We start from the raw sequence: 14,357 nt of genomic DNA, 5'->3' as shown, positions 1-14,357 counted from the left end.
GACTTGGAACAAGTCATTTGCTCTCTGAGAGCCTCAAGCCCCTCATCTGTAAAATGATAAGGACCACCTAGCATGCAAGGTAATTGAGGAGATGAAAAAATTCATGTTAAAACACAGTCTTGGCATTGGAAAGGCATTCAAATTAGGTTTCATAGAATACCTCTGGTTTCACAAACTTACAGGCCAAATTTTATTACAATAAATACTAATCTCACAAAAATGTAAACAGGACTTACTTCTTCCCCCCATCAAACAAGGTCCAGAATTTAAACTACTTGTTTCTTAGTAAAGGAATTTTACCTTAGAGTTGTAAAGTTTTTCAGAGTTCTAGTCATGTGTTTTTCAAGCAACATAATAAAAAAAGAGCAGATCATTGATAATTCATCTTCTCTTTCTTTGGCATAAAGAGTGTAAAAAAATTTAATAATATCAATTTACACTAACCCTATATAAAGATGTCTTGGTATCTACTGGTTAGTACCAAAGAACTGCAGATGGCATATATTAAAAATATAATTCAGGTAGATTTCCACAGCTTCTAAAAATGTATAGATTTCTAAAATGTACAAAGCAACATCACTTACACAGAAGAGATGATTTGATTAAATTAAAGTGAAGCGGTGCAAGGAGCTAAAAAGTCAGTTTGACAATTTTGTTTTCTTAGATCTTTGCCAAACAGAACATGCAAAAACCATCACTTATGATAACTGGAGATAAAAAGAATTATTATATGGCCAGTATTGTGGCATAGCAGATTAAAGCCACTGCCAGCAACACTGGCATACCATATAGGTGCCAGTTCAAGTCCAGTTGCTCCACTTCCAATCCAGCTCCATGCTTAATGAGCCTGGGAAAGCAGAAGATTGTCTAAGTACTAGCGGCCTGCCACCAAAGTGGGAGATCCAGATGAAGCTCCTGGTTTCAGCCTGGACCAGCCCGGGCTATTGTAGCCATCTAGGGAGTGAACCAGCAGATGGAAGATCTCTCTGTATGCCCGTGTCTGTCCGTCTTTCTTTCTCTGTAACTCAGCCTTCCAAATAAATAAGTAAATCTTTAAAAAATAATTTAGGGGGTCAGTGCTGTGGCATAGTAAGTAAAACCACCATCTGCGGCTCTGGCATCTCATGTGGGCGCAGGTTCGAGTCCCAGCTGCTCCACTTCCAATGCAGCTCCCTGCTAATGGGCCTGGGAAAGCAGAAGATGGCCCAAGTACTTGGGCCCCTGTACCCACTTGGGAGATCCGAAAGAAGCTCCTTGCTCCTGGCTTCAGATCAGCCCAGCTCCAGCTGTTGCAGCCATTTGGGGAGTGAACCAGGGATTGGAAGATCTCTGTCTCTGCAACTCTAACTTTCAAATAAATAAATAAAGCTTTTCAAAAAGTTTAAAAAGTACATTTTTTAAAAAACTATTATTCGAAAAAAGTACTGAACCACAAATGAAAAGCCCTAAACATTTTAAACACAGAAAATTACAAAAGAAAAATATCAAGAAGTTCTAAAATCACCTGTGTTAAGTTTCTTCTACTCTCCATCAAGTAACCACATTTTACTGTATACTAATGCTATCCATAGCTAAAAATTTCCCTTTCTTTCTTTTCTCTCCAACTTCCAAAACAGTGTTTCACTGAAAATAGTAAAAAAATTATTTTATTTATTTTAAAGGCAGAATGACACACATACAGACACACACAGAGCAAGAAGAAAGAGTCTGCATCTATCTGTTCACTCCCTAAATGGCTCCAACAGCCAAGGCTAGACAAGGCCAAAGCCAGGAGTCAGAAACTCCATCCAGGTCTCCCAGATGGATGACAGGGCACTATCTTCTGTTGCCATCCTGGGTGCATTAGCAGGAAAAATGATCAGAAATTCAACCAGCACTTTGATATGGGATGTATGGGATGCTGATGTTGCAAGTGGTAGCTTAACCCACTTTACTTACACCACAAGTCAGCCCCTGTAAATTTTAATTTAATGTAATTTAATTTAAACTTTAAGTTCAAAAGTTAACATACAGCATCAAAAACTGAAGTTTTCCAATCTATTATAAAAAACCCAAAGCAAAAAGAATATGCTATTCACTGTTTACTATCTTCCCACACATGACTGTGGGTGGTATCAATTAAACATGCAGAACATTAAGAATTACTAAACTGTCCAGGGCATATTTTCACATCTGACCCTATATTCCCAGAGGAATAGATTTAACCCTGAGCCTGCCGCCCACTCCACCCCACTCTTTATAATTCAAAGGTCCTCAAAGGACCACAGAAGTCAGTAAGGTTGAAAAAGAATACAATGAAAAAGAAATGTAGAGTTTAATTTCATTAAAATTTTGGATGTTTGACCTATAAAATCTTAGCTAAATAAACTTCAAAGTTACCAAACTCATGAATTGTTGGTCTAGTAGTTTAGCTTATTGCCTTACCACAATAAATCTGATATCACAATCTCACTTTTTACTTAATAATTTGCATATGAATAGAAATGTGAAATATGTGACCTGTCTTCCTTGAATATCCTTCTAAAGCTAAAATTTTGAGTATGAAAATATACAGGCTAATATTAACAATTATGAAACATATTTGCTCCCAGACCTTAGTGAAATTTTGTTATAATAATTATTAAGGAACAAACACACTTTATCAAACATAAAAACTAAATGCCTGCTATTTTAGATTCCTCCAGAACTTCAATATATATTCAAAAATACATCTCATAGGGAAAAAATAAACCCAACAATGAACAATACAAAATTGCAAAACATAAGGTACTTACTTAAAAGAATATAGGCACACTTCATGAACACACAATTAAGACTGAGTGTTTTCATTGCAAAGCACTTTTACTACTGATGGGTAATGGTCAGAACATTCTTAATAGAAAATACTAAAACACTTTACATATCAATTTTAACTAGTTACAGCACCAGATCGGTTGAGGGGGTGTCAAGTAATTTTAAATGTAAGCATTCATTTTCATATCAGCTTAAAAAAAAAAAAACCGTTCCACCCTCCCTGCCAGTCTCTGATATCTTAGAATACTACAGTTAATTAACAGTGGGAAGGAATGGTTAATAAGTACACTCCCTTTGCAATCCACTTCTCTACCCAGTCATTAAACATCAAATATTGAAAGTGAATTCAGTTACCTATCTCCCTACCAGGAATTCTCCCCGCGACACCCCAACCCCTTCCACTGTCAAGACAACTGCCAAAGCCCCTATTAATAGTAAATCCCTTTAACTCCAACTTGGTGATATAGACCCCAAACAGAATTTACAAAATTTGCAAATGGAATTTTTCTCTTCTCAAAGAATTAAAAAGGAAACTAGAAGTAGAGCACATGCAGACTAAGTCACATTTAAAGTTCAAGCAACTTATAAACATTTAAGGTGCTTGTTCTATACTGGTTCAGCTTATACTACTTTTGTGAAACTTTGTTTGCAAGGCATTGTTTAATTACTTTTACCCAAGGTGAGTTTCCTATACAAATAATTTTGATTTGTAAATATAGAGTCAAATCTTTACACCAAGACTCTAAGACAATTTGGAAATTTTTCTTCAAAAAATTTTCTTCGTGGAAATTTTCAAGTACACACAAAAGTATAGAATAGTAACAATGAGACCTGTGTACATCTATCTACAATAATCAACTCAAGGCAACTTTTGTTTCACTTCTACCTCCTACACACTCCTTTCCCTATCATCTTCAATAATTATTAAAAGGAAGACATGGTGCTCAATAAGTACACTGAGAAAACCCCTAAGCACAGAAATGTATCAAATCCTATGAAATTGGTTAAGTCCAATAATTTGATTATACCGCCACCCAACATAACTCTTTGATAGATGATAAATTCAGGAATTTTTGTTAAAAATAATAAGTCCTTAAGAAATTTAACAAAGTCCAAAAAAACCCAAAGGACACGTTTAAATTCATATATAAAAGAACAAGAATATGTGATGAAAATGAACTTAAACATCTGCAATTAGCTTGCATTCACATAGCACCTTAGCTCAAAACGAAAAAAAAAACTATTTAACATAATGTGTCATAAAATTACAATTCAACCACTTGAAAAACCGCTGAACACTTATGCCTTAACTGGTCCTTCTGATCCCTAATTATAGATTGATATCAATGTGGAAAGAAAACCAGGCATTTTAACCTAAGTGGTTTTAAACGTTCAAAATTAACCCCACTGTTCATTGGAAAATATATGAAAGCCAAGTCTAAACTACCTGAATTGTATGTCATTAAACAGAAATGTATCCACTTCCCAGGGCCGTTTTCTTTTAAAAAAATAATAAGTTCACATATACCCTTAAATGCAACGCGCTAGGCTACAGACAGAATTAGGAGACCGCCTCCTGCTTTCGCTCCTAACCAATACGCAGAGAGAGAAGGTTGGCAGGAAAGTGCAGCGAGGACAGTAACAAACACCAGCAGCTCCCGAGCAGGCCCTGCTAGAGCCAGGAATGACGCACTTCGGTAACCCGACTCTTTCTCCCCTGCACCCCCGCCTCCAGCAGCGGTGCTGACACCGCCAACAGCCCGGAGTAGGAAAAAAGACAACAGAAAAAAAAAGGCAGAGGTTGGACCGCACCAGGTTTCATCAAGAAACCTCGATTATTCCTCTTTCGACACTAACCACTAGGACTAAACAGGAAAAGAAGCTTCGTGCTTAAGCAAGTCCCATCATGGTGGTTTAAGAGTCACTAAATTAAGCTGATAATGAGTCCAATCCACAGAGACAAATACAGGGTGTGGCTGCTGTGAAACACGGCGGTCCGTGGGAGACAAGGGGTACGGAATTTACACTCCAGTGTGAAGGGAAGACGGGGCTTGACGGGGGGGTGGGGTGAGGCGGCCCGCGCATTTTAAGGAACCATTGCAAAGCAACACAAGCTTCTCCTTGACTTAAACCTAACCCTACAGGATCAAAAGTTTCTAACAGATCGCATGGAAGCCCTAGATAACCATTTAATCAGACACCATGACCCTCAATTTCAAAACTACATCCAAGAGAAAGGAGGAGGGAGAGGGGAAGGGGGGTGCTGGGCAACAACATAAAAAAACATTCTAGGCCACGGAGGAGAAAGTCTCACAGACTGGATGAAACTACTAATGCAATATTAAACATTTCAGCCGAACACCGAAGCCCCGAAAATCACACGAGAGCCCATTACTGTTAAGGTTTAAAAATAAAATGACACATACACCAAGGGGGAGCGGAAAGTAAATGTCGAAACTACAGCGCTTTATAAAAAACTAAAGGCAAAACAAGACATTCTCGCGACGAGATGGGGGGGAGAATGGGCCGAAATCAACAATACGTTTACGATTCTAGGCCAGAAGAAAATGGGAACGGGGCTCAAAGTTTTGCGGAACTACTTGATGCTGTTTCCCACACCTTCTCTCTCCCATGGCCCATCCGACCCTTTTGCGTCCTAAAATTGCCGGCCACAGATCTCCAGGATACGTGATCGAAGAAAAAGAAAGTCGACCCCAAGCAAGAATAAAAGTGTGGAGGGAAAAAGCAGAAGGCTGCCTACCTGGGGCAAGGATCAGCTCAGTTCGTGCCTTGAGAAAGACAGTGCGGGTGGGGGTGGGAATGAAAAGCAGCACTAAAACTAAAACAAAAGTGGCGCCAAAACCCCCCAACAAACAGCCTTCCACTCCCGCCCTTCCCCCCTCCGCCCATGCCAGGCAGGCAGGGCCCCCTTCGGGGCAAGGTCTGCGCGCGGGGGCCAACACCGCCAGACCCCAACCGATTTCGAAAATTGGTGCCCTAAGAAAACTGACCGAAGTCGGGCCTCGGAAGGGATGGAGAGATCGATGCCAACCGCTTTCCCAAGCAGTTCCCCCACCACGCGCTGGAGATGATGGGGCGGGGGAGAAGCAGAGGGGCCCGTCACATGAATGTTGTTCCCTCTCTAGGAAGGGAGGAAGAGAGGGAGGGAGGGGACGGAGAGGAGGGAGGAGGGGAAGGGAGAAGGGAGGGGGCACGAGGGAGGGGTGTGATCCGAGTAGATTTTCCCTCGCCTCCCTCGGTCCGAGGCCCAAATATACACAACTGAGCCTCCTCTTTCTCCCCTCCCCCCTAGGTTCCCAGCACCACCATTTTGCTCTCCTCCTTCCCCTCGCCACAGTACCGCGCTCTCCCCCACCCCAGCCACAGCCTCCCCGGCTGGCCTCCCCCGACTACGGCTCGCACCCCACCCCACCTCCAGTTTTGGCTCTCCGAGGCTTAAGAGCCTGCCGGAGAAAAGGAACCTAAATCTACTGCCACACAGAGAAGCGGAGCCTCCATCTTGCGCTGCTCCGCGTTCTCCATTTTGGGCCACCCTTGGGGGGGGGGGTCCTCCGTAGAGGCCCCGAGGGAGAGTTGGGCGAGGGAAGGAAGAGAAAAGCTTCAGCGAGGGTAGTCGAAAAAGAAGAGTCCTGCCGTAGAAAGCCACTCTAGGAGTAGGAGGTAGGGAGGAAGGGGGCTGGAAGTTCCTCGGAAGTGTCGGGGTAGCGACTTGAGGGGAGAGGGCAGAAAGGAGGGCTGGGGGTGTTGCGAGGGCGAGGAAGAGTCTCCCCGCCGGGACTCAGCCGCCCGCTTCATGGCTGCCCCCCAGGGGAGCCAAGGAAGCAGAGGCGAAATGAAATGGCAACAGAGTGCCCAGCCTCTTTCCCTCCCAACTCCTCTGTCTCGCCCTGTTTCAACCACACACACCTCACGGTGGGCCCCGCGCCCTCCGGGTGCCCCTCCAAACTTCTAGAAGCTTCGCCTCCGCCATTTTATAACTTACCTCCCCCCTCAGCGTACACAGAGGCAGCAACGAGACTGTTCGCCTCCCCCACTCCTTCCTTCTTTCTCAGGCCGGGGGCTTCTTCACCCCTGGGCTGGTACAAGATTTTTTCCCCTTCCTCTTCTTTACACCCTCGAATTCTACTCAGGGACGGAAGCTCCCGCGGTTCTAGAGCGGTGGGGGGTTTTGAAAGTGGCGGTCGGATCCGGCGGGTTTTTTTTTTTTTTCTTTTTCTTTTTTTTTTTTTTTTTTTTTTTTGGTGGCGCTTCGGGATTGTTTGGGGTGTTCGCTCTTCGGCGACTTGGAGGCGAATGGAACGCGCAGGCGCCATCTGTCGGCCACGAACCCGCGCCCGGCTCCCGTTGGGAGGGAGTGGCATCTAGCGGCAGAGAGCGGGCACTGCAACGCTTGGCCCCTGGCCCTCCCACCCAGCGTCCTCCTCCAATCATCAACCAATCGTGGCCGACTGACTCCCGGGTTCAGCGTCTCCGACGCCGGCTGCAAACGAGGCGCCCGCAGGGGCGCGCCGCCGAGTGGGGTAAACAAGGTGCCGTGCCCGCGCCCGACTTACTCATTGGTTTGGCCGCGCTTCCGCGGCGGACCGCGGTTCCTCGGTCTTAACTAGGGGCTGGCGGGGGTTCAGGGGGGAAGGGGCTGGCGGGGGCCGGGGGAGGGTCGAGGGACGGGCGGTAGAGATGGTGCTGCGGAGTCTTGGGCCGTGGGAATTCGGAAGTTGGACTCGCTCAGGGACTGGTTCTGCTGGCCCCCCCGCCCTCGCGCAGCCACAAGGTAGCAGCCCAGGCGGGCATCACCCTCCCAAGTCCCCTTTTGTGACATGCCCCGGCGAGGGCCCTGCAGCCCTAGGTCCGGACCTTCGCTTCTCCCTGCACCTTACCCCGTCCCACTAAAAACGCAACTCGTTCAACTCTAGCACCTGACCCTAAAGCGGTTTAACGGGGATTGGGAGGTGGTAGTTTGGGGTTTTGTTTGCTTTTTGCTTTGACTGTGACGAGAATTCGAGCAATCAGACCTAGCATTGTAGCGAAAAAAAAATTTTTTTTTCCCTTTACAACCTACTACTCCTGTTTGGAGAAAACGTGGTTTCTAACCCCCAGGGCGCTTAGGAGACTGGGAATTGGGCTACTAGGCTAGGCCGGTTGCTCCACCGATTTCTGGACACTCCGGACGGAGGAGGAGACAGGACAGGGTGAAGTGGTGGAAAATCGCAGTTTGGGCAAAAGGAGTGAGGGGGACCTACCGCGTCTTCCGCGCCTCCCCCGCCTTTCCACCGCCCTGCTGGAAACGTGGCTGGGGGTGGCATGGCGACATCCTTAGGCACTTAGGTTCCTAATCCTGCCTCCCCAGCCCTCCCCCAAAAATAAAGTAGGAAAGGACCTTTTCTACTCCTCAGCTCCTGTTAGCTCAAGTCTTTATTACGTTGATTTTTTTGTTTGCTTGTTTCGAATCCAATGTACTGGACCTTTGACCTCCAGGAGCTCTCCACGCAGGGGAAAAAACTCGGGAAGGGCCTGTCCCTTCGGAAGCCTGCTTTTCCTAGGACAGAAAGAGGTGACCTATTAAAGTGTCCACTGCTGTTACCGAAGTTCTTAGACTCAGAGTAGCGTTGGGTTAAGAACTTTCTAGTCCTCTCCAAATTTTTTGGTTAAATTAATTCTTTAATATTAAGTTGTAGTATCACTTTCAATTAGAAGAAGAGGAATAAAACAATGTTTAATAACAAGACACATTTTCCAAATGAATAGTAGGAGCCCTATGGTAAATCCAACGCGGCAACTAAAGCATTCGTAATGCAATGTAATGATTATTTTCCTTAACGTGTATTCCCTCCACGGCTGTGTCTTAGTTTATCTCCCGTCCTCTCTGCTTGTTGGCCCTTTTTCCTGCAAGTTAAAAAAAAAGATCCCATTATATTTAATCAACTGAACAATAAAAGTTAAACAAAAACATCTAAATAACAATAACAAGAAATAAAGTCAGACATTTTTACTTAGCTCTAAAGCTTTGGGCATTGGAATACTATTCAAAATAAATTTCCATTTCTTTTATAGACCATCTTTGGTAGAATGTTATACAGTTTTTAATAGATTCAAGTTACAGAATGCTGCAGCTAGAACATTAAATACGGAGTAGTGGAAAATTTGCAGAGTTACATAAGTTAATGCGAAATTCCACTTGAAGTAATAGAAAAATTGGGCCGTGTACCAAACCATTTTACATTAATTTAGTTCAATTGTGCCAATTTAATATCAATTGATACTAAATAATTTCCTGTTTCAGTATTAGATGAAAACTACGGATTTTCTGATCCAAACATCACATTTATAGCGCATGGTGCAGTTTTTCATGTATTTTATGAATTTATGTTCTTATTTAATTGTATAGCAACTAAGACCTGACACAGTTTTATGCTTTGAACAAAATTAAAAACTTCCTCTGTTTAGTAAACTTGCTTTTATTTTGTGAAAAATACCACTGAAGATTAATCACTGTAACTGGTATAACATCAGAAATAAGGTTAGCAGCAAATTGATACTGACATTCAGAAATGTTTCACAATAGCCCCCTCTCCACTAGAGTTCATTCAAAATATTTTTTATCAAGCCTTCAATTTATGCACATCACAGGGCTATCTATGTACCTCATTCCTGTGTTGCGTTTCTTTCATCCAGTACTGAAGACCAGAAGAGTTGACCCTTCAAATCTGAGGACAATGTGAGAAAATGCTATTAAATGACATATATAACTGATATAAGAATACTTGTCACATGTCCATGACATATGGTTGTAATTGGAGGAGCGTATGTATAGTTACAACTGAGGAGCATTTAGTACCATGTAAAGTACAAGACAGTATTTGATGCAAAAATATTCCAGTCAATAGAAGTACATACTTCCCAGTGTAGTAAAGAGATTTCTCCAGGTTTACCATGGTCTAAATAAAACATCTCACAATTCTTTTTGCTCTGATCCTGTGAAAATAGCAGCAAACTTCTGATTGTAAGTTAGATTTTACAGATAGTCTCCTGGACAGCATACATATATATTTTGTGGGTTTTCTTTATCACCATTGTAAACATGACCTAAAACTCAAAAGCATAAAAATGGGTAGATTTGAGTCCACAGAAATTAAATGATTACATACACACATATATGCATGTGTATATACATATATATATGTGTGCGCATATATGTATATATGTGTATGTGTATATTGTGTGTGTATATTTATATATGTAGTAAAGTCAAAAGATAAACTATAAGGACTAGCATTGTGGTACAGTGGATTAAGTCACTGCCTGCAATGTGGGTATCCCATTGCCCATTCCAGTCCCAGCTGTTCTGCTTCCTGTCCAGCTCTGTGCTAAAATGCCTGAAAAGACAGGAGATGTCCCACATACCTGGACCCCTGCCACACATGTGGGAGACCCCAATGTTGTTCCTGGCTTCAGCCTGGCCCTTGCAGCCATTTGGGGGAGTGAAGCAGCTAATAGAAGATCTCTCTCTAACTGCGTTTCAATTAAATAAATAAATCTTTAAAAAAAAAAGATAAACTGTGAGCTGTGAGAAAATATTCACCACGTGAATGAAAAGGGCTAACTTCCATAATATACAAAGAACTCTGACAGTAAGATAAAAATTGAAACTCCAATTGAAAAATGGACAAAGGTTATAATAAATGTATAAAACAGCGCTCAACTTCACTCATCTTTTGGAAATGAAAATTAAGTACCACTTCTATTGGCAAAGATTAAATTTTTGATAATAGTCAGTGTTGGCGAAGAACTGAGAACTCTCAAATACCAATGGGAGGAGTATAAATTGTTAAAAAAAAAATAAAGCTGGAGACCAATTTTAAAATATCTCCAAAAAGTAAAATGTAAAAGTATTTCAACAATTCCATTTCCAGGAATTGTACAGATATGCTCATACAAATTCGACAAAGACATATACGGAAAGATTTTATTATACCTTTGTGATAGAAACTGACAGCAATAGAAATGGCCATCTTCAGGGGACTGGTTAAAGAAATTCTGATATGTCCATACAATGTAGTCCCATGTCCACCATTAAAACTGAAAGAAGCTGATATTTGCCTTTTGATATGCAAATATGTCTAAGATAAGTGAAAAAATCAAATTGCAAATAGCTTTTATAGTGTGATCCCATTCGTGAATATATATTTTATATATGCACATACATTTGCATATGCATAAAATATCTTTGAAAAGTATACAGGAAACCTAACAACACTTACCTCTCAGTAAAGAGGAGGTGCAGGGTTCCATATCTTACAATTTTATTTTTCATTCTATATATTGCTACCTTATTTTAATTTTATAATGGCAAGTGTGGTTTACTTAGGTAAGTTTCAAGTTCTTATACTGGTTGCTCTGGATAAGTTTGGCACTTTCTTATAAACGTAAACATCTATTTACTAAATATAGATCCGGCAAGCTTACTGCTAAGCATTTATCCTGTATACAAGTGCTCATAGCAGCTTTATTTGTAATGACCAAAAGCAGGAAACAATCACTGTCCATCAGCTAGTGAATGGTTAAGCAAAGTGGTACATCCGTATTAGGGAACCTCAGCAATAAAAGGAAATATAGACACACAAAACAGTTTGGTTTGCAAGGGCATTATACGAAGTGGAAAAAGCCCACCTTGAAGATTTACACCTTATGAGCTCAATATCTAATACTCTCAAACTGAAAAAATTACAGAGACTAGATCAATATTAACAAGGATTACAGTTGCAAAAACGGTATGACTATTTAGGGGTAACATGAAGTTTCTTTGTGGTGATGGTTACTGAAATCTACATATATGATAAAACTGCACAAAACAGCACATACACAGAAGTTTATAAAAAAAAAGGTCTGTGCATGAGTTGGTATTGTATCAATGTAGATTTTCTGGACTTGACAATATATTGTGGTAATGGTTACTATTATCATAGGGCAAAGCAGCATGAAGGGTACCTCTGTACTATATTTGCAACTTCATGTGAATCCTAAAGTGTTCAAAAAATTAAAATATGTAATAAAAAACTTAATATTGGGGCTGGCGTTGTGGTGCATAGGGTTAAGCCGCCTCTTGCGATGCTGGCTTCCCATATGAGCACCAGTTCCAGTCTCAACTGCTCCACTTCCAATCCCACCCCCTACTGATGTGATTTTATTTATTTATTTGAGAGGTGGAGTCACAGACAGTGAGAGGGAGAGACAGAGAGAAAGGTCTTCCTTCTGCTGGTTCACTCCCCAAATGGCCACAACTGCCGGAGCTGTGCCGATCCGAAGCCAGGAGCCAGGTGCTTCTTCCCAGTCTCCCATGCCGGTACAGGGACCCAAGCACTTGGGTCATCTTCTACTGCTTTCCCAGGCCATAGCAGAGAGCTGGATTGGAAGAGGAGCAGCCTGGACTCGAACTGGTGCCATATGGGATGCTGGCGCCTCAGGCGGAGGATTAACCTACTGCACCATGACGCTGGACCCCATCAATAAATAAATCTTTTTTTAAAAAATAAAAGAAACATAATACTAGTAATAAAAGAAAAATCCCCAGAGTTTCTAGTTTACAAATCAGCTTTTTGGGTACTTAGATATGATGACTTAATTTCCAAGATCCTTATCATTGCCCCTGTACTCACTGACAGGATTAAGAGCCTGATACTGTAATATTCAGGAGTAGACCTTGGACCTGGGGCATCGACAGGAAATACCAATAAGCCTTGTCTAAAACAAATACTGACACCTTTTAAGACATCTTAAATACTGTATCATAAGATAAGATTTTTTTTACTTTGAATAACATGCAATGTTTCCAGTATATGTTAATGGAACTGAAGCTATATCTATATACTAAAGATTCGACATCTCTCACATCCAACCCCTCTCATTTCCCATCTAAGCTACAGTAATAGTCTCATGTCCAGTTTCTGTTGCATCCAATCCGATACTGATTAGATTACTGCCTTGCTTTTATGCTTGCTTATCTGCTCCCTTATTTACTCTCTGGCTTACTCTCATTCACTTACATACTCTTACTGGTTCAGTTGGTCTAGAATTATACTCCTCTAATATTAATGGGCGTAAGAATCACCTGGGAATCTTGCTGAAATGCAAATTCTGGGGGCTGGTGCTGTGGTGCTGTGGGTTAAGCCACAACCTGTAGTGCCAGCATCCCATATGGGCACCGTTTCCAGCCCCCTGCTAATGTGCCTAGGAAAGCAGTAGAAGATGGCCCAAGTCCCTGGGCCCCTGTGCCCATGTGCGAGACCTGGAAGAAGCTCCTGGCATCATCCTGGCACAGCCCTGGCAGATAAAGCCGCTTGGGGAGGTGAACCAGCAGATGGAAGACCTCTCTCTCTCTCTCTCTCTCTCTCTCTCTCTCTCTGCCTCTGAAATACATAAAGAAATCTTTTTTTAAAATAAATCTTTTAAAACAATGCAACTTATTAAATAAGGTGGTGGCTAGGGCGAGACCTGAGATTGTGCATTTCTAACAAACGCCCATGCTGCTGGTCTAAAGTCCACACTGTGTAGCAAGGACCTGCAGAACAAAGTACAAACTGTAGAGTAGCTTTCAGTGCCTTCCACAGTCTTACCCAAACCTCATCATTCATGACGTTACCTCTGCTGGGGCAATGTCTGTATAGTTCACTATTTGTATCCCCAGCACTTAGTAGAGAACCTAAAATAGGATAGGCGCTCAAAAAGTATTTGTTGGGGCTGCAGTTTGGCACAGGATTAAGGCACTGCCATGACAGGTACCTGTGTCCCATATCAGAGTGCCTGAGTTACAGCCCAGGCTCTGCTTCAATTCCAGCTTCCTGCTAATGTGCACCCCGGGAAACAGCAGGTGATAGCCCAAGTGTTGAGTACCTGCCAGCACATGGGAGACCCAGATTTGTTCTTGACCCCTTGCTTCACCTGGCCCAGTCCTGGCTGTTGTAGGTATTTAGAAAATAATTTTCAGATAGAAAAGTTATTTCTCTCCCTCTCCCTCTCCCTCTCCCTCTCCCTCTCCCTCTCCCTCTCCCTCTCTTTCCCTCCTCCCCCTTCAAATAAAGTATTTCTTGAATGAATAACAAACCATCTCGTACTCATATGCATACACTGTAAGAAAACTAAATTATTTGATATTTTCCAAACATTTTCCCCACCTCTGTACATTTGTTTACACTCTTTTCTTTCCTTTCAAAAGATTACCCTCATTCAAATTATTTCTATCCATAAATGCCCAGTTTAAACAAGAATATCTGCATGAAGCCTTTACTGCTGTCCCCATATAGAAGTAATCTCTTACTTTGAAAATCTTGTCCCTGTCAGATTTTAAATACTTCGCAAATAATAATCAGTAACCTTATTTTGTACCCATTGGCTATGACCCCTGTGCCTCACACAAATGTTAGCACATAGTAGAAAATCAACAAAGGTTTATTGAATTGAAATGAGAGAAGAAATAGTTATCTAGGTCAGCACTACTAGAACTTTGTGCAAAGATAGCAATTTCTGGAGCCTCTGTTATTCAGTATGAT

General features: G+C 42.1%; 1 protein-coding gene and 1 long non-coding RNA gene across 15 annotated transcripts in view; both read right to left on the bottom strand.

Annotated features, from left to right (window-relative positions):
- Positions 1–7,166, bottom strand: part of STAG2 (STAG2 cohesin complex component) — a 164,977-nt gene extending 157,811 nt beyond the window's left edge. For 2 of the 14 annotated variants that reach the window (XM_008273043.4, XM_051826895.2), the window contains exon 1: positions 6,797–7,166. The gene's annotated coding sequence lies outside the window, so the exon portion shown is untranslated. Of the gene's footprint in view, positions 1–5,554; positions 6,350–6,720 lie in introns of those variants that run through there. The other 12 variants (XM_070066331.1, XM_070066337.1, XM_070066330.1 and 9 more) reach the window with 7 other exon arrangements.
- A 1,285-nt stretch (positions 7,167–8,451) lies between these two features.
- LOC138847505 (uncharacterized) lies at positions 8,452–9,523 on the bottom strand. Its single transcript, XR_011385343.1, has 2 exons — positions 9,456–9,523; positions 8,452–8,697 (listed from the first exon to the last, which is right to left on the bottom strand). It is a non-coding gene; the product is annotated as an uncharacterized lncRNA (long non-coding RNA).
- Positions 9,524–14,357: the final 4,834 nt, after the last annotated feature.

Source organism: Oryctolagus cuniculus, chromosome X (genome assembly GCF_964237555.1).
Source record: "Oryctolagus cuniculus chromosome X, mOryCun1.1, whole genome shotgun sequence".
Lineage (NCBI taxonomy): Eukaryota > Metazoa > Chordata > Mammalia > Lagomorpha > Leporidae > Oryctolagus > Oryctolagus cuniculus.
Note: the sequence above shows the minus strand (reverse complement) of the source record. Positions and strands in the feature narration are given on the sequence as shown.